Below are 27,764 nucleotides of genomic sequence, written 5' to 3'. Positions count from 1 at the left end.
AGGCCCTAACTCCAAACACTATACATTGGAGATTAGGTTTCAACATACAAATTCTAGGGGGGCAAAAATATTTGGTCCATATTGAATGCACATCAGCAAGCATCTGGGATACCCTGATGAGCAAAAACAAAGGTACTTGTCCTCTTAGAGCTTATATTCTATTGAGGGATATAGCTATTATACAAATAATTAAGTAAAAACAAATGTAAAGTTGAAACTGTTACAAATTATATGTAGAAGAAATATAAGGGTGGGTCTAAGAAAACCAGGAGGGAGAAATTTTACTAAGCAAAAAGGTCAGCAAAGGCTTCCCTGAGGAAGGGATTCTTGAGCTGCTGGGCTCTGAAAGGTCAGTAAGATATTATTACATAATAAAGGGGAAATTCTCTGGAAAGAACAAAGGGGTTGTAAAGCAGTAGTGAAGAACTAAAGAAAGGCAAAGGAGCTGAGAGGTATGAACGAAGGACCATGTTTATGGTGAGTCAAAGATACAGACTGATTTTGACCATGATAATACAGAGCTTTAGAAGCTATTTAAAGGGGCTTCTGTCTTATTCTGAAGAGTGATGTTACCTAAAGGGAAGGTTTCCCTTACCATGGTATGGAAAGAGACTGAGGAAGGACAGAGTAGAGCTGAACAAATGAGTTACTCATTCATTGCAGTTGGGCAGGCAAGAGAACTAGCAAACGCTATATAGTGCTTGTTAAGTGTCAGACATTATTCTGAGAGATTTACCTATCTTCATTCATATCCCACCATTTTATAGATGAGTGAACTAATGCTGAATGAGGTTATTTTTCCAGATCACACTGCTAGTAAGTGGCAGAGGAGAAGTCACACATTGGAAGTCATGCTCCAAAGTCCACGCTCTTAAAATCTGTGCTTTGTTTCCCCTGGAAAATTTGTCAGAACAGCTATGAAAGTTGATTTCAGTAATCTTGGCAATACGTACATACACAAAATGTAAGAGTGTGTATACCTAAATACACATACATGTATGTTCAAATGCATTAATGTATCACACACAAATATCCCATCAGACAGTCTGAAGTTACAGATAGAAACTTATGGGATAGGCAAATATGGAAATCAGAGAATGTTTTAAAAATATATATTGAAGAGAGTAGATCAATACTGAAACATCTTTACTGTCCACAAGAGGTCCTTGGGGTATATTTCTGATTGTCTCAATGTGAAACCTCAGCAAGCAATAAAGGCCATTGGGCATGTAGCACTTAGGAAAATCAATGCTTGTTGCCTTCCATCTGAATTGATGTTTATAGTTAATCTACCTCAAGTCTCCTTTATGGAACAATGAGACCCAGGACTTATTAGCTATGAACTTAAAAAAGTTGCTTAACCTTGCTAAACTTGAATTTTGTCATCTCTAAAATTAGTCAATAAGATCTACCCCAAAAAGCTGTTGTGAAGCTTCAAAGAGATGACACATTTGTGAATATTTTAGTTTCTTCCTCATTGCTTATTTCTAAAATTGTCTTCCTGATTTCCTCCTTCCCTTTTTCTTCCTATCCTTCTTCTCTGTTTTTCCTTATATTGTATTTTCATTTCCTCTTTCTTCTTTTTTATCAGTTAATAAAGAGGAAACAGGTGTCAATTAAGTGTTTCATTATTTTTTTCAACCAAACTATGTCTATATTTCTTTTTTATCTACTTACCTATTGAGAGGCTAAAAAGAAAACACAATATACAAGTTCTTGTGCTGGTACTTTGACAAAAATTGACTTATTTTAAAATTAATTATAAGGGCCTTCAAAGTAGATTGACAGACCTATAGTACCATGTTCCTTTTTTTTTCTCCTTAAAAAGGAGGTATCCAAAAGGCCTCTGTCCCTTCATTATTATGAACATACTTCCTTCAATTATATTTTGGTGTTTCACTGAAATTATAATACTTTTCAAAGAGGCACTCTTTTTTTTTTTCCAAAGAGGGCATATACTCCTTACTACTGAATTTCTGCCTTAGAGCTATGATATTCCAAATATGACCTTCTAAGAAGAGAATGATCAGTTTACAAGCACACTGGTGCCAAATAGTATTGCTTTCCTAAGGATTTGTGTTTTATTTACATGAGTTCTGGCACTTCATCCCTTCCTTACTGACATCAGCATTGGCTAGGAATTGCTGCTGGGAAACCCCTTATCTTCCTGGAGCTTCACCCTTTTACCATGCATTATAAATAATTGAATTAATTATTCAAGACTGGATTTATGTTTTCACCAAGACAAACACGCTGACCCCTTCACTAATCATCAAGCCATCTTGAAGAAAGCTTCAGCTGCTGACCTAGCCAGATGATGACCCTTGAGGTCTGAGTTTATTTTAGAGACAAGCCAAGATCCACAGTCTATTCTGCAGCTGAGCTGACCTTGAGCCCTGACCCTACTGCCTTGCTTTTGAAATATGCAGAGGCTCTTCCATAGTGTGACATGAGCTCAAGCATTTGCCAAATAAAATAAAATAAAATAAGCCAAGAGAATTTGTTTTTGCTGCAAAAGGTTAGTTTGTAGAATTATTTTAACTTGCTTGCAAAAGGATATTAAATTCTATCCTAACCTCAAAATGATATGTTTAGTAAAAACTCCTGACACATCACACTAGAATTTGGAGTATGGGAAGAGATCTGCTACTTCCTACTACAGCTACACAAGTCACACCACTAGTCAATTCTTAGAAAATATATTTTCAAATCACATATTTTATAAAGTATTTTTATACTTTATAGAATCTAGAATATACAAAGAACTCTTGCTATTCAGTAATGAAAAGTCAAATAACTCAACTAAAAATGGGCAAAGGATGTGAATTCACATTTCTGTAAAGAAGGCAGACAAATAGCCAATCAGTATATAAAAAGATGCTCAATATAATTAACCATGAGGGAAATGTGAATCAAAACCACAATGACATACCATTTCTCACCCACTAGAATGGCTATAATAAAAATAAAACAAGTGCTGGTGAGGAAGTGGAAAAATTGGAATCCTCATGCCCTGCTGGTGGGAACATAAAATGGAGAGGTCACTGTGGAAAAGTCAGTCTAACAGTTCTTCAAAAAGTTAAACACAGAATTACCATATGAACCAGCAATTCCACTCCTAGGTATATATCCACAAAAATTAAAAACATACACCCACATTAAAAATGTACATAAAGGTTCACAGAAGTATTCATAATAGAAAAAAAAAAGAAACAACCCAAATGTGCATCAACTGATGACAGGATAACCAGGATTTGATACATCCACACAAGGCAATATTATTCAGCAATAAAAAGCAATGAACTATTAATACATGCTTACCGATACAAGTAGCATGAATGAACCTTGAAAACATTATACTAAGCTAAAGAAACCAAAACCTACATATTGTATGATGCTATTTATGCAAATCTATAGATACAAAGTAGAACAACAACTGTTTAAGCCTAGGTGGTTTGGGGGAAATCAGCAATGACTACTGATGTATATAGGTTTCTTTCTGCAGTGATGATATTTTAAAATTGATCACATTGATGCTTGCACAGCTTTGAATACACTAAAAATCATTAAATTTACACTTTAGATGGGTGAATGGTTACGAAATGTGAATTTTATCTGAATTTTGTCTCTATTACTACGGCACAAGGGATTCTTTTTCGATGTATGCCTATAATTTACTTTTCAGATTCCTCTGCAGGATTAAAGAGTCTTTTTGGCATCACACTGCCATGTTCCTGTTCTTCATCCTCTTTTCCATGTTCTCATTCTTCAAGCATTTTCTCATCTCCATATCAAGATCATTGCAATGACCAAAAAATTTCAGATTGCTGTGATTTTTGTGACATTCCTTTAGCAAGTTAGTTAAGACATTGCATGCTTCAGTGTCCAAGTATGGAGATGAGTCAGGATGCATCTTTAGGAGAAGGTGATGTAACACGGCAGAACAAGCCGAGTCATGTCTATACCAGGAAGGTGTCACCAGCGAAGACTCCTCATCCAAAGGCCAGCCTGGCCTGCCTGGGTTGCAAAGGCTCCCAAACCCTCTACAACTGACCCTGCTTGGCTCTGGTACAAGAGACTTTATAAAACACTTTTATATGCAATGTGTTCTGGATACTTCTAATTCTTATCTCAATGGTGAGGCTTCTCTGGGCTCTCTATCTAAATATAGTACCTTCCACATCCTGTTCCTTATCTTGCTCTATTTAATTTTGCTTCAAACCCTTGTCATAGTTCATTGAATCCAAGAGATTATTCATTATAAGACATATTCTGTCTTAGATATGAGGTGCCTGGGTGGCACAACAGGTTAAGCATCCTACTCTTGGTTTCACCTCAGGTCATGATCTCAGAGTCCTGGGATTGAGCCCGCATCAGGCTCTTTGCTCAGAGCAGAGTCTGCTAAAGTTTCTCTCTCCCTCTGCCCCTTTTCACCAGCCTGGCTCACATGCTTGCTCGTTTCCTCTTGCTAAATAAATAAATCTTTTTTTTTTAAAGCTTAGATATGTCTTAGATTTGCCAAAATACAGTGTGTGTTTATGACTGTGTGTGTGTATAAACTGGATTATATATATTAATTGGATACTGATTGGTAGTAGAGTTATTAAAATTATTTATTTTTGTATGTCTCCTCCAATTTCACCAGAAACATTGCTAACTAAGTTCATTAGTCTAACATTTTGGCCAAGAAGAGTGCCTGGCATGTAGTAGGTTCTCAGTGAGTATCTGCTAAGTGAATGAATGGCCATAGGTGAGCACAGTTTACCATCCTTAATGTGTCAGACTTATTATCCTACTAAAGCAACTGAGAATAAGTTGAAAGGAGAGGGCACTGATTTGGAAAAATTTTGCTTGAATCCTTTGATAAATTATCTCCCAGTTTGCATAGCTATTGGTTAAGGAAGTCAGAACACAAATAGATCCTGTTATAAAAAGTTATATGAACTTTCCTTTACACCACAGCCAGTACAGTGAATAAATCTTGGGCCATATTGATTAACTTTGAAGTTCAAGATGTCCCAACTTAGTGCCCTCTGGCCTCCAGGGAACTGATTCTTATTCACTCATGATACTTTAGACACATGGAAGAGGATAGTGCATGCACACTTGTGAGAGAAAGAGTGTTTGTGTGTGTGTGTGTGTGTGTGTGTGTGAGAGAGAGAGAGAGAGAGAAGAGAAAGACAGAGAGAGAGAGAGAGAGAGAGAGAGAGAGAGGAGAGTACGTTCAGCTTTATGACAGATCACTTGTCTTTGTAGGCTTCTCTCCAGAGAAACTCATTATTCCTATCATGTTAGAAATGTAGCTGGAGACCCCTGATGGCTCAGTAAATTGAGCCTCTGACTCTTGGTTTCAGCTCAGGCAGTGATTGCAGGGTTGTGAGATGGCGCCAGTCTAGACATCCAGCTCTGAATTCAATAGGGAGTTTGCTTGAGGTTCTCTCCCCTTTGTCCCCCCTCCTGCACTCTCTCTCTCTCTCAAATGAAGAAATAAATCTCTTAAAAAAAAAAAAAGAAATGCAGTAGCGGATGCTTTTTTTATCTCATCTCATTCTTTTCTTCTCTAAATAGGTCCCATGTTACAAGTGAAATTAAAAAGGGCAAGATTTTAAATTAAAACATTTAGTGTCAGTGTAGGAGGGATATTTATGAGGAGATTTCAGTGGTATTTTTGGCATTTCTGAAATAAAATCATAAAGGAAAAACTAGTGCAGAATATCAAAGTTAAGACTGTTTTGATATGTAAACTTAAATGTTGGCTTTCTCTTTCTTTGCTTCATTACAGTGGAATACAAGTAATTCCTTGCAGTTCCTCTGAGGGTTAGAAGACCTAGATGCTCACCTACACCACTTGCAAACTAGACAAAAGGGGCTGTGGCCCTGGATACCTAGAAGAGTTAGGAAGGAGAAGAAGGGAAGAATCTTCTGCACCTGTATATTAGTGCTGAACTAAAAACAATTTTGATATTCAGTGAAATTTGGAGTTAAATAATGACATATTCCTCATAAAACCTGTATTTCTTTGGCTCAAGCACGTCCTGGAAGCAGATAGCAAAGTGACACAAATTTTCAATCAGCATTTGATATTTCAAAAAAGTTATCTGATTTTCATAAAAAGCAGGTGTCCTAGTTTACGAGGGATACCATAACAAATACCATAGACTGGGTATCCTAAAATTAAATTGAAATTTAATTTTTCAATAGTTTGGAAAGAAGAAGTCTAATATCACCGTGTTGGCAGGTTTGGATTCTTCTGTGGCCCCTTCCTTACTTACAGATGGCTGGCCTTCTTCCTATGTCCTCATATGGTCTTTCTCTACATGTGCATCCTTGATGTCTTCTTGTGTGTCTGAATTTCCTCTTTTTACAAGGGTACGAGTCAGATTAGATGAGAACTCACCTAACCATTGCACTTTAACTTAATTACCTCTTTAAAAGAAAATCCCTACGGCCTACTTACATTCTGAGTATTGGGCCTTCAACATATGAATTTGGAGGGACACAATTTAGCCCATAACAGCTGTATTCATAATTACTGATTTCATAACACACTCCAACTGTGGATATAATCATGTACATATTATTATATTTCCACATGTAGACATGTATTATCTATTTCACCTAATACGTATTTCCTAACAGGATATATCTGACTGCACGTCACGTCACTTAGTCCAGTAAGGGCTTAATCACCATGCCTCGAGAAACCATCAATCCTTGCGCGAAGTGTTCTTCTCGCTCTGGGCCCATGTTATGTGGGGGTTTCTATACTGAAACTATACCTGGCATCGGGTTCTTACTTCAGGGCCATATCCTTATTAACTCCAATCCTACTAATCCTCTCAAATGGGACATCTCGGTGGACTAATGACTAATCAGCCCATGACCACACATAACTGTGGTGTCATGCATTTGGTTTCTTTTATTTTTCGGGGGGGAACTTGCTATTACTCAGCTATGACCACAACGGCCACTAACTCTAATATGTATCTGCACTCTGGGAATATGCCCGTCGTGGCCCCGACGCAGTCAAATAACTCGTAGCTGGACTTATTTATTATCATTTATCAACTCCGTGGACAATTCAAGGTGCTATTCAGTCAATGGTTTCAGGACATACAGATTTTAAACACATACACACGTACACGTGTACACACGTACACACGCACGTATACACGCGAGACAGTGAATTAACTAATCCAAACCTCCCTTACCCCCCATAAACCCATGTTATTTACTATATACTTATTTATGTCCTGCCAAACCCCAAAAACAGGACTAAGTCTATGCAACATCCATAAGCCTCGACTAAATTTTATACAAGTACATCACAACACTAGTTAATTCAACAAAACGACTTTATATGCCTATCTCGCAATCTATCTATAGATAGGGTTTCCTTAACTTCACTCCTTCTATTTAACTCACAAAAATCCAAACCCACACACTCACTAACATAGCAATGCAATACCATAAATATTTGTTAATGTAGCTTAATTAGTAAAGCAAGGCACTGAAAATGCCAAGATGAGTCATAAGACTCCATCAACACAAAGGTTTGGTCCTAGCCTTCCTATTAGTCCTTAGTAAGCTTACACATGCAAGCCTCCACGCCCTAGTGAGAATGCCCTCAAAGTCACCAACGATTTAAAGGAGCAGGCATCAAGCACACTTTAAAGTAGCTTATAACACTTTGCTAAGCCACACCCCCCATGGGATTCAGCAGTGGTAAAAATTAAGCCATGAACGAAAGTTCGACTAAGCTATACTAAAGAGGGCTGGTAAATTTCGTGCCAGCCACCGTGGTCATACGATTAACCCAAACTAATAGGCCCACGGAGTAAAGCATGTTTAAGATAATATTCTACTAAAGTTAAAACTTAACTAAGCCGTAAAAAGCTACAGTTACCATAAAATCTGCTACGAAAGTGACTTTAAAATTTCTGATTACAAGATAGCTAAAATCCAAACTGGGATTAGATACCCCACTATGCTTAGCCCTAAACATAAACCATTCTATAACAAAATAATTCGCCAGAGAACTACTAGCAACAGCTTAAAACTCAAAGGACTTGGCGGTGCTTTATATCCCTCTAGAGGAGCCTGTTCTATAATTGATAAACCCCAATAAACCTCACCATCTCTTGCTAATGCAGTCTATATACTGCCATCTTCAGCAAACCCTTAAAGTTTGCTTTAAGCAAACTTTAGTAAGCACAATCATTTCGCATAAAAAAGTTAGGTCAAGGTGTAACTTATGAGATGGGAAGAAATGGGCTACATTTTCTGTTCCGAGAATATCTCACAAAAGTTTTTATGAAATTAAAAGCCAAAGGAGGATTTAGTAGTAAATTAAGAATAGAGAGCTTAATTGAATAGGGCCATAAAGCACACACACACCGCCAGTCACCCTCCTCAAGTAAAAACTGAACCCATAATCATATTAGCTGTAGTAAAACACGAGAGGAGACAAGTTGTAACAAGGTAAGCACACTAGAAGGTGTGCTTGGATTAACCAAAGTGTAGCTTTATTAAAGCATCTGGCTTACACCCAGAAGATTTCATACCTCATGACCATTTTGAACAAAAGCTAGCCCAACTAACCCTAAACCAAAACACCATAACACTACAATATAAAACATTCAGTTAAACCATAAAAGTATAGGAAATAGAAATTCTAATTGGAGCTATTGAGATAGTACCGTAAGGGAATGATGAAAGACGTTTTAAAAGTACAAAACAGCAAAGATTACCCCTTTTACCTTTTGCATAATGAATTAGCCCGAAATAACAAAGAGAACTTAAGCTAAGTCCCCCGAAATCAGAGGAGCTACCTATGAACAATCTAGAAGGATCAACTCATCTATGTCGCAAAATAGTGAGATTTATAGGTAGTGGTGAAAAGCCTAACGAGCCTGGTGATAGCTGGTTACCCATAAACAGAATTTTAGTTCAACTTTAAATTTGCCTAAATTACCTAAAAAATTAAAATTTTAATGTAAATTTAAAATATATTCTAAAAAGGTACAGCATTTTAACTTTTTCTCAAAAATTTTCCCAAATCTCAAATATCCTATAATTCTATCTTCTTTTTTAAATTCTATCTTCTTGAGTCAAATCTACTGTGAGTCTGAATTTAATCAATCAATTTTAATGAATTTTTATGTATAATATATAGTTTAACTTTCCACCTTTTATATATAGGTGAAACTCAATGTTCCATTTATAATGAGTTCTATTACCTAAGGTTAAAAAAGTTAAAATCTACTAAATAATACCAGAAATTTCAGACTCATTACTTTGGACTCCAATAAGCCTGTCATTTTTTTTTTCAATTGCTTTCATTAGCATGCTGAGAGGTATATTATCCAAGTTTCAATGAACCTGTAGCAGAAAACAACTCATGAAGAGGTATCAGTGTATCCATGGTTTCCCTTGTTTTAAAACAAGAGGATTTATTAAAAAAATAAAATTGCCTTTTAATTTTCTTATGATACTAATATCTTCTATGATTAAAAACTTGTACTTATGCATTAGCTTTTGAATTAGTATTTGTTTAACAAATATGATAATTAGCATGGTAGAGGTATTTTAAAAATACACTATCTGTTAATAATCCTTGCAATTATTAATGTACAGGACATAAGACACAGGACCTCTCCTTGGATAGATTATAATAATCACACAATAAACAAAAATCATGTAAAGTTAAATGTAATCAGTGTTATTTGTTCAGATTCAATAAATAATGCAAGGATAATTCAAGAAAGCGAAAAGTAGATTTAATTAGGAAAAAAAATCCATGATAAAGTAGAAATTAAGCTCTCATTAAATAGTTATATTTAATTGCAGAATAATTTTAGGACATGGAAACCATGAGTTCAAACCTCTGCTCTTTCAATTATTAATTATAGAACTTTCACCAAGTTTCCCAAATTAACTGATACTCATTTCACTCCTCAAAAATAAGGATAATAAGATCTACCCAGTAAACATGGTCTTCTTGAATTGTGCTCCTATGATTTAAATACTTAGAATCCTACATGTTTTGAGAACATGAGCATATATTGAACATCTCCCACCCCCATCCTTTAAAATGAAGAAGATAAAAAAACCACTTTTATATTTTTGTATCTTAAAAAGATTTCAAAATACTATGTGGTATAGCAGTATGTTGGCAATTGTTAAAACTAAGTACTGGGCACAGCAGAGTTCATTACACTATTTTCTCTATTTTTGTTTGTTTAAATGTACTCATAATAAAGAATTTAAAAAAAAGATTTTATTTATTTACTTGAGAGAGCCAGAGACAGAGAGAGAGAGAGAGAGAGAGAGCAGAGGAGTGGAGCAGAGGGAGAAGCAGACTCTCACTGAGCAGGGAGCTCAATTCAGAGCTTGATCCCAGGATCCTGGGATCATGACTTAAGCCAAAGGCAGATGCTTAACTGAATGAGCCACCCAGATGCTCCTAAATGTACTCATAATTTTAAAAATTCTTAAAAAAAACAATCTTAATATTACCACTTATTTATATAATAATATGAAAGTCTATTTGTCCAGTTTTACTATAAAATTGTATTCTAAGTAATGAACCTATGGCATCCTCCGTGTGTGTGTGTGTGTGTGTGTATGTGTGTGTGTTTAAATTTCCTACAACGCTATCTTTGTCATAGAGATTTGTAACCCCATAAACCAAAATTTAACATTTTTTTTCTGTCCTCTGTATTTAAGTGACCTTCCTCTTTCTTCAAGATGATAGGCACATACTAAAATGATGGCCTTTACTCTATGTTGATGACTCATCTAGTTCAGCATTGTTTCTTACCTTTGAAGTATCTGTGTTCCATTTAAAGTAGAGCGAAAAACAGATCACTGAATTTCTCAAAACAATTGCCATGAGAAGTATCTACTTTTGAAAGTGTTTTTTTCATTCTGAGTAGGAACGAATTTCGTTCTACCATCATGTCCCTGATCCCAAAAGCAGCAAGTTTGGGGAATAAAGAAATGTAGTGCTTTATATATATGGATACCTGTTTACATGTTTATATGTGTTTGCAGATGAGAGAAACCTTAGAGTAAGTTCTGCCCTCCATCCATTCCTTGATCTGTTCATTCATTTAACCCCTGTAGGTTGATAAGCACCGTCCTAGACACTGGGAATTCAATAGTGAACAATACACTAAATTCTCTGCCTAAGTATAATGTGTTGGGAGGGAAGGAAGAAGAGAAAATGATAAAAAAAAATAAATGGGTAAAATACATGCCATGTCAGATGGCAATAGTATTATGGAGAAAAAGAAAGCACAGAAGGGAAAAAGTGAGGAGACAGAAAGTCCTTTTGAAGTATGATAGTGAGGAAAGTGTCACTACTGGGGTGACATCTGAGCAGACACCTGCAAGATGTGAAATTAAGAATCATGTGCACACAGCCAGGTAGGTGTCTATTCCAGGTGGGATAAGCACAGACGAGTTTCTGATAGGGAAGTGGCCTGATCAAGAAACAGAGAGTAGCTGATCATGACCCAAGTAGGGAGAGATGCAGGAAAAGAAGTAGCAGGATTTGGGTTTCTTGTCCAAATCAGAGGGAAGCCTCTGGCTGCTTTTGAGTAGAGGGATGTCTTACTCAGCTTTAGCGGAGGAGTACATTCCAAGGCAGAAGGAAGAGGCAGACAGATTATCAACACATGCCAAAAAATGGTTTCACTGAGACATTCAAGGTGACTGGGTTGATTGAACAACTGGGATGGTTTATATGTAGGTGTGGCTGAAAGTATGTTGGGATCTGTTGTGTGGCAGATATTACTTTGAGTTAAATATCCTACAATGTAGATTGTTTTCAGTTAATTTAAAAAAGCAGGGGAACAGCCAAGATTTCAGGTTCTGGCTAACTCAGGCTCAGCCTTCAAATGTCATCATAATAACTCCTATTCAAGTCTTCTCTACCTCAGGGATGTAGATTCCCCAGTTATATACTTCCTAATGCATCTTATATTTTTTTTCCTTTCAGGAACCTAATACAATTTATGTAATGAGATTAATATTTTGGTATGATTTCCTCTTTTATTTGAGTACCAGATCTCTGAGTACCAGAACTTAACTATTGAGCCCATTTATGGGAATTTAATATTTTGTAAAAGCAAAATATCAAGGTAATATTCAGCTTCTCACATAAAAAAACTAATAAAGCAGGTAAGTGTCAATTGAGGAAACTGTCCAAGTATCCTTAATATTCCAGATTTATCATATAAAGGACTAAACCTAGGGACTCAACACACAATAGAGAGAAGACTCCTGGCAGCAGGACCAGCTCTTGCATCTTGAGAGTATCTTAGAAGAAGTAATAGAAAAGCTTGCTCTTTCCCAGCTTTAGTGGCTGGAGATAAGGCCAGCAAAGAGTAGAGTCAAGAATGTGCTGAGGGCTTGCCCTGATACCTGTTTGTGCCTCTGGGAGGAGGCTGTCACATGTAGACCTGGACAGACGCCATAACCAAGTGAATCTGACAACCTATCATAACCAAGCAGAGAGAGGGCTTGATGTTTATTTCCACAGCTGTTTTTATTTCCTTTGTGGCATGGATGTAGAAATGAAAGACAGCTGGCCTCTCACAGGGCCTGGTATGCTGGGGCAAATTGCCTACTGAGTGGAGGCTAGAGGACCAAATGAAAGAAGGAAGTAAAGGCTCACTGAGCATACTCAGTGAGAACCAAAGAAAGGTGTAAATAGCAAGGGGGAAGATGGTAATGATTTTCTGGAGCTGAGATGGGCATAAAAATGGACATAGGTTCACCAGTCATAGACTTCAGCATCAGAATCCAGCAGGTTACAAGGGCACCTCAGTCGGTTAAATGTCTGACTTTGGCTTAGGTCATCCTCAGGGTCCTGGGATCAAGCCCTGTGTAGGGCTCCCATGGAATGGAGAGTCTGCCTGTATCTCTCCCTCCGCTTTAGCCCCCCTCATGCTTTCTCTCTCTCCCTCTCTCTCTCAAATAAATAAAATCTTTAAAACAGGAAAAAAAAGGAACCCAGCAGGATATAGAGCAACCAGCCAGACTAGAGGCCAGGGCACACCAAGACCTGGAACTCCTTTACCCAACCCCACAGACACAAGTATGTCTGAACCACCCCATTCTTTCCCTCATTCCTATAGATTCCATCTTGGAGAGGGCATTGGGAGGACATTATCTGAGGGGTGGAAAATGTTATTCAACAGAGGATGCTATTAAGTTAGTGGATCATAATAAGCTTCAGACTTTATTTAACATTTAATTTTCTACTAAACAGTGGGTGGGAAAAGCAGGTGAAAAATCAGAAATGTTACCAAAAAAAATTTAAAAATTACACTGTCTTTGCATATTCACAACGTAGATGAGGGAATTTCACTATCCCACTCCATATGTTTATCTGTGTGATTATCTCTTTAATATCTGTCTTCCCAGATAAGTTCCATGTGAGGAAGATTATATTTACTGTGATATTCCCAGTGCATAAAATTTTCTCAAGAGGCACTGATTTGAAGAATGATGAATAAATAAACTGATGAATAATGGAGGAATTCATAAATTAATGAAGGCATGTGAAAGGAACTTTACACTATATTTTTGATACACATATCTAAATGTTACTGGACTACAATGGTGGCTAAGAAGAAGGAAGATTGTGGCAACCCTGTCTTCTTTACTGGAATGCAAGGAAGTGGCTTAGATATTAGGCACTAGAGAGCAGCTACTCAGTACTCAAAACCCATGTGCCCTCATGGGGCACCTTCTCAGATTGAAAGAGACAGCTGAGACTCAGCAGGGAAAAATGCCATAGAAGTGCTATGTTCAGCAGCTTTTGTGTATCCACATTATTATTTTTTTATAATCCTTTACTAAGAATTAATAACAAAATAATGCACAACATTCCTTTTGTCAGAACAATGAGCAAAGGGGCTGGCTGAGCATCCTCACAATTTATCTGAAAATATTATTTCAGGGGGAATTTTTTTTAGCACCAATTCTCCAAAGAAATAGTCTCAGCAATTAATTCATGTTTTCTAAATTTAAAGCACACTAATTAGATATCCATCAGAGTGAGAGGAGAGAAGAAAACCTTCTAAGTAGCTTCCTGGGTGACGGGCACTGAGGGGGGGCACTTGACAGGATGAGCACTGGGTGATATATGTTGTCAAATTGAATCCCAATAAAAAAAAAAAAGAAGCTAGTAGCTTCAAATATAATGGACATAAATTCTCTTCTACAAATACATTATCCCATCATGTATACATTAAGTGACTACATGTGCTTTTGAATTTTATCACCTATTTGCCTGGAGGTGTTTGGAACATGTATGTGTTAGTTCTAAATACGAATTTTCTTGGGACGCCTGGGTGGCTCAGGGGTTGAGCGTCTGCCTTCAGCTCAGGGCATGATCCTGGGGGTGGGATCAAGTTCTGCACTGGGCTCTTTGCAGGGAACCTGCTTCTCTCTCTACCTATGTCTCTGCCTCTCTTTCTCTCTGTCTCTCATGAATAAATAAATAAAATCTTTAAAAAATAAATATGAATTTTGATACACATGTGCTTTTATCAATTAGGAAGTATTCATAGAGAAATTATTCCAGGACTATCCCATGCCACGTATATATTTTTTAAAGATTTTATTTATTTATTCATGAGAGACACAGAAAGAGAGAGGTAGAGACACAGGCAGAGGGAGAAGCAGGCTCCATGCAGCAGCCCGATGTGGGACTTGATCCCGGGACTCCAGGATCATGCCCTTGGCCAAAGGCAGGTGCCAACCCACTGAGCCACCCAGGGATCCCCTCATGCCACATATTATGAAAGCTACAGTAAGACAAAAAGATTTTGTCTCTATTATCAAAGGATTACATTCTTGGGGAAATGGGCTCACAGGCGTTCTGTCAACTAGAATATAATCAAATGCTAAAATCAAGCTGATTCTACAAAAGTGAGAAAATCACTGGGATCTGAGTCACTGAGTAACATCATAGAGGCGTTATTCAAAGTGAGCCTTGAAGCAGGGAAGATTGCTTTAGATGGGGTCAGGGAAGAGGACCAGACAATTCTGAGTAAAAAAACCTGAAATTTAGTGTAATTTTTTTTATTTGTTTAGGGCAGAGAACAGCATGTTCTACTGGAAGGGCAAAGCACTGGTATCCAAGAGAACCAGAAAGTGGTTGTGATTTGGTGGCTACCATTCACTGGGCAGCATCACAAAACCTCTTAAGAAATTGAACCAGAAAAAACTGACCACAGAAACGCATTCCAACGTACACAGTAAAAAATAATTTGAGTAAATTCTAAAATCATCAATGTCATTCTCTTAGGTGCTTAACAAGAATTACAGTTGTAATTCTAGGTGTCCCAAGCACAAATATCAGAGATGATCCCCTGCCCCTTTACTGATAACAAAACATACCAACTCCAATGCAGAGGTGTTTAATGCATGTGGAGAAAGAAAGGACTAATCATGACAATTCCAATGCATAGAAAGCCATCAAATTCCCTGTAGACCACTGAGTTTAAAGAATTCAAATCAAGTATGATGGTGCCAATGGCAAGATTTAGTGATACCTTTGAGGTCTGAATATACTTTGTTGATTTCAGATTCCTGAGTTACTAATAATATCTCACATGTATATAACAAATCAAACTTCTCATAATAATCATTTAGCTTTTAACATTTATTCTTCTGTGTAAATCATTTCCATTTGATAGGCAAAAACACTTAGACACACAGATGTCAAGTGATTTATTTAAGTTCAGATGGGGAAACTATAGTAGCACACAACCTGAAACATAAATCATCTACTAATACTATACTCTTGCTATATAGGTTGTATGGCAGATCCAGTGGTGTTCTGGTAAATGTTTAATAACAGACTCTCTGGGGGAAAATGTCAAGTACTGATTTATAGCATATGCCTATTTCTATGGCACAAGTACTTTCCATCATGGCTAACATAAAATTACCAATGCAACGTCACTTAACTCATAGTTGAAAAGAAAGGCAATGTCAGCGGGCTCTGATACGACATGGGTTGAAATATTCCTTACTTTCTGTGCCTTGTTAGTTCAGTTCTAGATAAACTAATATGATTCACCAGGACTGAAAAAAAACTTGATTATCTCCTTAAGCTTTCATTTTGCCCAAGCCTCAGTACATAGGATCTAGTTATGTTTAATTTATTATAATACTGTATACCTGGCTGCAACCATACTATCTCTTCTATTTTCCTTCATTAGAAAACCAAGATTCTACTTAGATCTCTCTTCCATCCTCATTACTATTGCCAACTTGTTAGCAAATCCTACTAATTTCATGATCCAATTTTTATTAAATTTATGTTCAATTACTATTTTGTTATTTCTAAGTTTTTACCAATGTGACTTAATGAGTTCAGGCTGTTATAACAAAATATCATAGACCAAGTAGTTTAAAAAGCAGACATTTACTTCTCATAGTTCTGGGGACAGGAAGTCCAAAATTAAGATGCTGGCAGATTTGATTCCTGGTGAGAACTCCCTTTCAGTCTTGCAGCTTTCCCACTGTGTCCTCCCATGAGAAAGACAGAAAACTCTGGTCTTTCTTCCTCTTATAAGGAAGTCACTAATTCATTCCATCATGGAGGTTCCACCCTCATGATCTCCTCTAAACTTAATTATCTCCCAAAGCCCCTAAGCATAAATACCATCACTTTAGGAGTTAGGATTTCAACACATGAATTTGGGGAACATAAATATTCAGTACATAACACATGGTGTACAGGGTCTATCTTTGGCCTTTGCTCTCCAGAACCACTGCTTACTACTCATGTCTCATACTTTACATTGTGATGCCAGTCTTGCTGTAATGACCCAACATATATTCATCCTGTTGCACTCCTTAGGCTTATACTGCCTGGCACATAGTCTGCACAGTTTTATCTCCTCTACCTATAGAATTATTCTTTATCCTTTAATATCTATCTCTAGAGGCAACTCCTCTAGAAAAATCTTCCCTGAATGCCATCCTCTTATTGCTGGCCTAAGTGTTGTTCTGTATTCTTATGCATACTTTACAGATTCCTGACTTTAGAATATTACAAAAAATTAGATGTTTATAGGTCTCCTTTCACTTATGTTTTTTAAACTCTTGAAGATAGACATAATACAGTATTTGCTTTTGTACTTCCAAGACTAAGCACAGAATTTGGAATATGATAAACAGTGTCATTGAAGGATAAAGAAGTTATCTCAGCATAAGCCTTAAAGTCAGAACAATTATATTAGAGAGCTATGAAATGGAAGCAATAACCTAAGAAGTGGAAATTCCTGCTCGATTTGATCATGACTGCAGCTTATTTTGCCTGCAGGTCCTAATATATACTAGCCCATTTACAGTATTTGTAAATAAATGTTGAATGTGGATGAAGGAGAGACAGCATTAGGAAGTAGGAATGAACTGCTTTAATCCAGTTTTGAGTGCCTAGCTCAGGCCCTTGCAAAAAGCACTGAGGGGGATATGGCACTGCAACTTAAAGTTACAGTTATATTCCAGAATTTTAGGGAGGGTGGTCACTTGGTGTCACTTGGTGTCTCAAACAAAGAACTAAACAAACCTTCCTACTCTTAAAAAGTGGTCTCGTATAAGGCTAAAATTCCTTGACTGTAATTTATAAAAAAATATAATTTTAGATTAAAATACTAGTAGAAGGACAGTTGGAAGGCCATGTCCAAGGCAAACCTTGGAAAGACGAGTAGTAGCAAGCACAAAACTACAGAAACTTTCTAACCAGAATGACATCACTATGGAAGATACACCTGGCACTCCTCTACCTCTGTATTTACCCAGTATGAATTCTAACTTTCTCTTAGGTTTTGTGTTACCAACCCCAGATTCAGAGTCTTGGGGACCTACTCATGTTATCACATCATTTTCCTGAGACTGGAAGAGAGATAGTTACTTTTTTTATAGCTTCTCTAGTAGTGGATGGACTCTCACCAATCTTCAAGATAATTGAGGATTCTTCCCAAATAGGATGGAAGGATTAAATTCTGGTCAATAAAAAAATTTGACAAATGGCTATTATGATCAATCTATGGTCTGTCCATCATCTGCAGGTACTCTTCTTTCCCTACATATACAAGATTACTCCTTCTTTCTGTCCCTGTCCCTCTTACAACCAAAAAACAAACAAAAACATACTCAGTATCTCCTCAAAGGGAATAATTCAGATCCACAAATTGCCCCATGCAACTCTTCAATCTAATATTTGGGGGTAAAGCATACCCATCTATCTTGATTCTCTCTTGATATTTGCAAAATATTGACTAAAGGATTAATACAATTAACAATACAACACTTTTTAAAAATATAGTGACTAAATATGATAGAAAAATAAAATTACTATGAGGAAATAAATATATGTGAGAACAATAACAACAAACAAGGGCAGGGGGCTTCTACAAGGGACTTTACAGTCTCTGTGGCTGAACTAGTCACACTGGCACCACTAGTATTTATGATTCTTGTTCTTCCATTCCCATTTAATGACTCTTTGTTTTCAGCTAGCACCTCAGCTGGTCAGGAACACCTAACCAATGGTATGACAAAAACTTTTATTTGTGAGAGATATATGCCTATATTAGGTTGCTGAGTCTTTTGTTGACTTAAATAAAACCTTTTTACTGAAGTATATGATACACAGAGGAATGCACATAAGTGTGCACTTCAGTAGCTTTTCACAAACTAATTCCACTATGAACTCAAACTGAGACTGAAAAACAGGTTTATAAGATCACCAGAAGTCCCAAGTTTCCTCTTGGTCTTTATTACATCCAAATATGACCACGCATCTACATAGTAACTCTAAATTAGCTTTACCAGTTAGTCTTCCATTAACCTTTATTAACTAGACCCTGTAGCAGTCTCCCTAAGTTCCATTCATAACTTCTCCCTGGCAATCCTGTGTTGCAGAAATCTAGTTTTGCTTGATAGTAAAAAGCAATTATCCCAACTGACACAATGCTTTCTTCTTCTCTCTCTTTGCCTAGTTGCATGAGGAATACTGAAACATGTTGGTAGGAATAAGATATTATTCCAGGTGCAAGTTAACTGCTTTCTATTTATCAGACTAATGACCAAACATTTGTCACCAGATGCTAGGGACAATGCAATTTTGCTCTATAAGAAATCCACTTTTGCTACTGGTGTTTATCAGGTAATCCACTGTTATTCTTCAATGACACATGTGTCTTTGTATTTGGTCACATGAAGATGCAATGAGAATGTGTGGGAATTATCTCCCTTACATCTTACAAGTCTTAACAGTTGCATTCACCTCTGATACTCCCCCAGGCACCTGAGAATTTACAATGTCAGTAGGAATGGAGTTCAGTGGTTCATGTTTAGCCACTTCTATAACTTCTCCTCCATGAAGTTGAAGACTCAGCTTGGTAAAGCCTACTAACTTGTGTATAAGAACTAGTGTTCTCAGAGTCAAGATGCTAAAAGTCCTGAAATTTTTGATGATCTATATTTTTTCTTGTATCATTTCAGCCATCTTGTTAAAGGGTAGGAAAAAATAAAGTAAAAATTTTGGTGGTGTTACATTGTCTTTTCTTAAAAGTATATGGACTCTTCTTCTTTCAAGGGACTCTTTAGTTGTGAACTAATTCAGGCTTGAAAAATAAGTTAGAAGCCCCCAAATATAAAAGGACTTTAGTGAGCTGCTCATTGTTTGTTCCCAGTAACCCTCATGATCATATAAAAGTCTCTAAATATACCTGCTTATTGGAAAATTCTGATCATTACTCCCAATCTCTGTATTAGCCAGTATACTTTAGAAAAACAGAACCGACAGGATCTAACTATATATCTAACTATATATCTATGGATCTACCTATCTATAGAGAGATTTATTATGGGAATTAACTCACATTATTATGGAAGCCAAGAAGTCCCACAATCTGCTATCTGCATGCTAGAGAAGAAGGTAAGCTGATGACGTAATTTAGTCTGAGTCCAAAGGACTGAAAGCCAGGGAAGCTAATGGTGTTAAGTTCCACTCTGATTTCAAAGGCCTGAGAACTGGGGGACCAAAGGCATGAGTTAGGTTGTCAGTCTGAATGCTCAAAAACCAGGAATGCCAATTCTGAGGACAAAAGAAGATGGAGGTCTCACCTCAAATAAAGAGCAAATTTGCCCTTTCTCTGTCCTTTGCTCTATTCAGGCTCTCAGAATATCAGTTGATACTAACCTGCCTTGGTGAGGGCTATCTTCATGATTCAATAGCTAATCTCTTTCAGAAACACCCTCACAGATACACATGAAAATATTTTATCAGCAACCTACACATCCTTTAGCCTAGTCAAGTTAACACATAAAATAAACCAACACAAGTAGGAATTTTTAATAAAAGTTATATTATTTTATAGTTTTATATATAGTTTAATTAGACAGCTGAGGAATTTGATCCTTTTTTAAATTCTAGTTATTTTCATTCAGAAGCAGCAATTACCTTCTGCAGTAATTGAATTCCTCATGTCCCTTATACAGTTCAAGAGATCAGCATTCAGAGCCTTGTCTTCAATGGACCTTTGATTCCATATGAATACAACTGATATTTCTGACACTCATTTCCACATTACGTATCTTGAGTTGCCAGATTCTCATTTTGAAAAAATTAATGGAATATTCACTTCCTGTTATCCCAGATAAGCAAGAAGGCAAGTCTGGGGCTCTCCACATTTTCTTTACAAGTCTGATGTCTATATGACTTTCTCAGTACTGATTTCTATATCTGTTAAGTTTCTTGGTTCAAGTGACAGAAACAAATCTGCCTATCTTAATGGTTTGGAGGAGGATGAATAAAAGAGAAATAGATTAAATCAAGTGGAAGGATAATGAGGGGTCATACAATTGAACAAAAGTTGAAACCTAGACTTGGATGGGGCTCAGAATCTAAGGTGAAAGCTCTAGCAGGTCAAGAATAAAAAAGAGCAACCTTATTTCAATATAAAGAATTTAACCAACATGCTTCCATCCTTTCAGCAGATCATTGTCAGACACAACACACTCTCTTTTTTTTTATTCCACAACACACTATCTATACCACTATTAATTTAAATGAACACTGAACATCTTTCACCTTGTATTATTTACCCTGTATTCAAAGTCCTCTGTAAGAGCACTGAAGGGATAAGACTGAGTCATGTATTCATATTCTACTTGATAAGCTTTACAGAATAATTCTTTTCTTTTGGTTTCTATAGAAGGAAATGAGACACTGTGGCCCAAATGAAAATACACAATGGCATATTCCACAACAATAAGTAGAGATGTATGATAGACAACCAAATATTACAAAGGCCCCCACAGAAAATAGAGATAAAGACAATGCTTGGTACACATTAGGGGCTCATAGTCACTATTTTTGAACCACTGGTGTGCAGAAAATATGCCACAAAGATTAACTGTGCTCAGAAGGGGAACAACCTGTTTTTTAAAATAAGTTGCAGATAACTCTACTTTTCAAGATCTTCCATCATTATGATCTGGTCTATTTCTCATTATGGCACCCCAAAAAAGTTGATAAACACTGAGGCTCTCTAAGCCACTGCGATTTAAATGCATTCCAGCTTCATCATTATACATTTAGAATTTACTAGTGAGATTAAAAGAGGAAAAGGAAGAGGACTTTGTCTTTTCTTTTTCTTTCTTTCTGTCTTAGTCACAAAATTACCATAGACTGGCTGACTTAAACAACAGAAGCTTATTCCTTCACAGTTCTGGTGGCTGGAGAGTCTAAGATAATAGTGCTAACCAATTTAATTCCTGGTGAAAGCTTTATTTCTGGCCTACAGATGGCTGCCATCTTGCTATAACTTCACATGGTGGCAAGAGAGTGTGCTCTCTAGGGTCTCTTATAAGGACACTAATACTGTTGGTGATTTCATTTAACCTTAATCACCACCTTACTCCAAATACAGTCACACTGTGGGTTAAGGCCTCAAAATATAAATTCTAAAGGGACAAAATTCAGATCGTAGCACCTTCCCTTTATATTCCAGATACGAATGTACTTCTCCCTATTCATGCTGCTAAGCACAACTAAAAAGTCTAGAAATTATACATAAAACAAATTAAGAAGACTCTGAAAGGTAGAATGAAGACAGACTGGCTAGGACTTTGGGACCTAAGAAATGACATAATGGTAAGTTTTCTTGTTGCTTCAAACATCTCAGATGTTTGAATTATGTGATAAAGATTTTAAAGCAGCTATCATATATAATTCTGTAATGATCAAATATGAACATGCTAAAAAAAGGAAGTCCTAGCAAAGAAATAGAATATATAGAGAAGTTAAAAGAAATTTAGAACGGAAAAATAACTAAAATTTTTTAAAAAGACAATAACACAAAAACTGAAAACTCACTAAGGCAGCTCAATAGCATAAGAGTATAGAAAAGTTAATCAGTGAACTTGGAGATAGAACAATAGAAATCTTAATAGGAAATAGACTAAATGCAAAAAAAAAAAAAAAAAAACACACACAAGCAAACAAACAAAAAAAAACTTCAGGGAAGCCTTGAGACTATAAATGAATTAGTATTCATACTAGTAGATTCCCAGAAGAAAAAGAGGGACTTAAAAAGAGTCTCTGAAAAATGATAGCTGGAAGTTTCCTAAATCTGTTAAAAGACATGCTACAGATGCAAAAAGCTGTATGAACTCCTAATAGGACAAACTTAAAGAAATTCCTCAATGTAAACTTCATGGAATCTCTCTGTACTATCATCACATGTGCCTGTGAATCTAGAATTCTTTCAAAATAAAAGTGTTTGAAAAGTCAAGAGGAGCATACAAGGTTGTCTTGGGTGCATTCTAATATAGATATCAGTATTTACAGTATAGCTTGGGATAAACTATTGCTTAAAATATGAGTACACAGTTGCAAACACAGGCAGTCAATAGATAACTGTGTTACTTGCACACGTGTTTGTGCAAAAACTGGCAAATTTTTGGCAGCTTCTTATAAAACTAAGCGTATTCTTGATATAAAAAACACATGTACACACATTTCTTCATAAAGTAAGAAATTTACTCCTAAATGTCAAAACTTGGAAGTAAGATGTCTATGTCTGTGTCTGACTCTACTGTGTTTCCCTGAAATTCGTATGTTGAAGCCCTAACCCTTAGTACCTCAGAATGTGACTATATTTGGAGACAGAACATTTAAAGAGGTGATAAGGGGCACCTGGGTTGCTCAGTGTTAGAGTGCCTGCCTTTGGCTGAGGTCGTGATCCCAGGGTCCTAGGATGGAGTCCCACATCAGGATCTCCACAGGGAGCCTGCTTCTCCCTCTGCCTATGTCTCTGCCTCTCTCTGTGTGTCTCTCATGAATAATTAAATAAAATCTTTAAAAAAAAAGTTCATAAATAAAAAGGTGATAAATATAAAAGAGTTCATGAGAATTAATCCTAATCCAATCTGAGTGGTGTCCTTATAAAAAGAGAAAATTTGGACACACAAAGAGACAACAAGGCATGTGTATGCAACGGAGAAAGCCCATGTAACAACACAGTGAGAAGATGGTCATCTGCAAGCCAAGGAGAGAGGCAGTAGAAGACACCCGAACTTTTGAAACCTTGATCTTAGATTTCTAGCCTCCAGAACTGTAAGAAAAAAAATTTCTGTTGTTTGTGCATGCAGTCTGTAGTATTTTGTTATGGAAACCCTAACAAACTATCTTTCAGGATGAATAAACAGTAGTACATTCATACAGTGGGGTATGAATCAGTGCTAAAAAAGAAATGAATTATCAAGCCATGAAAAGACATGGAAGAACATTAAATAAATATTGCTAAGTGAAAGAAGTCAATCTGAAAATACTACATATGATGATTCCACTTCTAAGTCATTCTCAATGAGGCAACACTAAAGAGACATTAAAAAGATCAGAGGTTGTGAGAGGTTCAGAGGGAGGAAGAGAGAGTAATAAATGGAGCACGGGTTTTTTTATAGGGCAGTGAAACTATTTTGTATGTTGCTGTAATGGTTGATATATGTCATTACCTATGTCAGACTACAGAATGTACAACACGAAGAATGAACCCTAATGTGAACTGTGGACATTAGTTAATAATATTAATATTGGCTTATTGGGCAGCCCGGGTGGCTCAGCAGTTTAGTGCTGCCTTCAGCCCAGGGCCTGATCCTGGAGACCCGGGATCGAGTCCCATGTCGGGCTCCCCGCATGGAGCTTGCTTCTCCCTCTGCCTGTGTCTCTGCCTCCCTCTCTCTCTCTCTCTCATAAATCATAAATAAATAAATAAATATTTAAAAAAATAATAATAATATTGGCTTATTAATTCTAATAAATGTGCTGTTCTAAAACAAGATGCTAATAATAAGGGTAATGGGGAAAGGCAGGGGAGGGGTGTATATGGGAACTCTGTACTTCCCAGTTAACATTATCATAAACTTAAAATCGCTCAAAAAATAAAGTATATTCATTTAAAAAATGAATTTTTATAAACTACTCTGCAAAATGCATTTACTAATAACACATTTGTTTATATTGAATAAATTTAGAATGTACAGCTATGTGACTTTTTCTATGAAGAATAAACATAACATTACATAATATTCTGCCTAAAAATTCATAGCTTCAGTATCTTAGACTAAATAATTTTCAAGACATTTATCTTTTCAAAGATAGTTATTTTTGTTCAATTCTTTGCCTTCAATTTTTTTCTCTTCCTTCCTTCCTTAAAAAAAAAAGATTTTACTTATTGACAGAGAGACTGAGAGATAGCACAAGCAGGGGGAGCAGCAGGCAGAGGGAAAGGGAGAAGCAGGCTCCCGGCAGAGCAGGGAGCCCAATGCGGGCCTTGATTCCAGGACCCTAGGATCATGACGCTTAACCAACTGAGCCACCCAGGAGCCCTCTTCCTTCCTTTTTTAAGAACAGAGAAGGTCATTTATTTCTTTCCAGGAACTTGTCACCACTTTTTTTTTTTTTGAAAGAATTTATTTATTTTTAGAGAGAAAGGGAGAGAAAAAATAAGTTGGGGAGGGCCAGAAGGAGGAGGGAAAGGGAGAGAATCTCAAGTAGACTCTGTGCTGAGCATGGAGCCAGATATGGGGCTCAATCTCAGGACCTTGAGATCACGCCCTAAACCAAAACCAAGGGGCAGAGGCTTAACTGACTGAGCTGCACAGGTGCCCCATTGTCACCACTTTTAACACAAATTTCCCTCATTGGTCAAGTTGCCAGGTGCTACTTTGATACTTAGTTTCTTTTTAGCTCTTCTCCACTAAACTTCATGAGATATATTATATTCTCCTTTCTTTTAAGAAACTTTTCTCCCCTCTTCTTTCCTTTCCTCCACTTTGAAAAGGGTCTCTCCAAAGAGGGCCCTTCCTATTTATATGTATTTATTGGTTATTTATTTGCCCCCTGGGTCCCTGGGCAGGTACTGTAGCTCCAGGATTCAGGTATGAGGAATGACGGTAGAGGGTAGTGTCCCTGGTGCCCACAGGGTGACCCTGTGCTGCTCAGACCCATATGCAGTCTCTGTTTACCCTTCTGGCAAAAACAACTGGGCCAGAAGGAATCTTTTTATTATTCTAGAACTTGTGAAACAACAGAAAAGATGTTCTGATGTTTCCCCCCCGCCATGTCCATGGTTCCCTGGGCTCCCCTCACACACTCACAGGCTCCAGCCCCCCACCCCCAAGAAACAAGTACTCCTGTATTTCTAAAACAACTGTGTGAAAAAAAATCCTTTTTTCCCTTTATGCCACTTTTCATCTTGTTCTCAACAAGAACAATAATATTCCCTTACTAGGATATGATTTTTTTAATAAACAGGGATAATAGTGAAAGTAAAAATTCCTTGCAGAAAGAATTCTGTGAATGACTGCCTCGCTGGTGGTTATCAGAATTACCTCCAGACAACAAGGAGAAAAATAAATCTTTAAAAGAGTCTTAGGAGGGCCTTAGAGATAAAATGTGCTCTGTTCACAATTTTATCCACAATTAGCACCATCCAAATATACAAATTGAAACATATGGATCCAAAAACTCACATAAATATGAATGAGCAATGTGTATACACAAAATCACCTTCCACTCTATGAAACTATATTATAGTCTACATAAGTCTGTATATTACTGTGTAAATAAGAATTTTTAAGATGCTGGATCCCATATGACATTTAAAAAATCTATTTACTATTTAATTTTATAGAAAGTCTGATATCTGAAACCATTTTGTCTTGGGTCATAACAAGTGAAATTTAGTAAATCTCTTAATATTGCGGCAAGTGTCCTTTTAATCAAACTGGAATTTTCAGCTTCATTTAATTAGCAAGTAAAGAATATACAGGTTATTCATTTCTGGCTGCAAAATTTGGCAGAAAACACATGTATTAGAAGCAGTCTATGAGTAATGTTAATAATGATACAGTAATTCTGCTTTTATTGAACTCTGATAAATGAGTCACTCTCAGTAATGTAGGAGGTGTGGCTGCAATGTGATCATGTAATTATTGGTAGAAATTCGGAAGACTATTAAGTGTAATACATTAATCTAGTATATTCTTGAATAGTTTTCCCCTTGGTGGTCATAGGTTGTCCAAATCCAGACATCTCTCTCCCATTCTTGTTTGTCAACACTGCTCACACTTGCCAAATAGGAGGACAAAGTCATAGAAGTGATGACGCTCATGCTCCAGAGCTGGGAATTAATAAATATATGATCATTAGCACTGAGAGTCCCTCCTATAGGAGTAAAAGGTTTAGTGAGTTGATTGTAGTGTTCATATGTGAGGGTCCATTAATATCATCTGGAATTTAAAGTCACCTAAATAGATGCGGCACTTGTGTGTATGCATTAGTTGGGGGTAGAGAAAAAGGGAGTAGAGCTAGTCAATGACTTACTGAACTCTAAAATAAAATTCCAGGGAGAATCAACCTGAACTAAAGAAGAATGAATGTTCAGAAAAGTGAGAACATCCTAATCTAGCATCAGATTCTGTGGATGAACTTACAGAAGAATGGCAAACTACCTGCCCAACTGAAGGAGAGTAAGAACTCTACATCAAAACTCAAAAAGCTTGACGCATCTTTGCATAATTCCTAAAGGAAGGCAGATACGATTCATTTTACTCAACACTGCTGGTACTTTTTTCCCTCAAGAGAATTTGCTAGTGCATGAACTATTTTGTCTTATCCTGGTTACTGACCTTTTCTCTGTGAATCAAATCTTAAGTTCTCCAACAGTTCAAGAATGGCTTCCCCATTGATTTTGTCCTTCCACACAGAATTTGGTTTGGATACATGATATTTTGGGATTACTATATATATATTATATACAATACATATATATATATATGTATGTATTGTATATAATATATATAGACATATATATATAACCTTTCCTTCTAAAACTGTTTTCTAATAATTTTAATAATAGATAAAGTCTGCATATCACCTAGTTCTATAGCTCCCTTAATTTATGAGCTATGTAATCAAACTGAATTCATTTAATCTAGCCAATATTTCTGTTTTTAATTTAGGGTTTTCTTGGGGCACCTAGGTGGCTCGGTTGGTTAAGCATCTGCCTTTGGATCAAGTCATGATCTTAGGATCCTAGGATAAAGCTCTGCATCAAGCTACCTGTTCAGCAGGGAGTCTGCTTCTCCCCATCCCTTTCCCTCTGTTGCTCTCCCCCCACCACTTGTGCTTTCTCTCAAATAAATAAATTCTTCTTAAA

General features: G+C 36.7%; 1 long non-coding RNA gene and 1 pseudogene across 1 annotated transcript; one reads left to right on the top strand and one right to left on the bottom strand.

Annotated features, from left to right (window-relative positions):
• The first annotated feature begins 382 nt into the window (after nucleotides 1–382).
• Nucleotides 383–27,753, top strand: LOC112647812 (uncharacterized). The gene is made up of 3 exons (XR_003128485.2): nucleotides 383–477; nucleotides 26,953–27,169; nucleotides 27,568–27,753. It is a non-coding gene; the product is annotated as an uncharacterized LOC112647812 (long non-coding RNA).
• Nucleotides 3,675–4,105, bottom strand: LOC112647811 (COX assembly mitochondrial protein 2 homolog; annotated as a pseudogene).
• Nucleotides 27,754–27,764: the final 11 nt, after the last annotated feature.

This window comes from Canis lupus, chromosome 7, assembly GCF_003254725.2.
Source record: "Canis lupus dingo isolate Sandy chromosome 7, ASM325472v2, whole genome shotgun sequence".
In the NCBI taxonomy this organism is placed as follows: domain Eukaryota; kingdom Metazoa; phylum Chordata; class Mammalia; order Carnivora; family Canidae; genus Canis; species Canis lupus.
The sequence above is the reverse complement of the archived record's forward strand: the minus strand, read 5'-3'. Positions and strand labels throughout refer to the sequence as shown.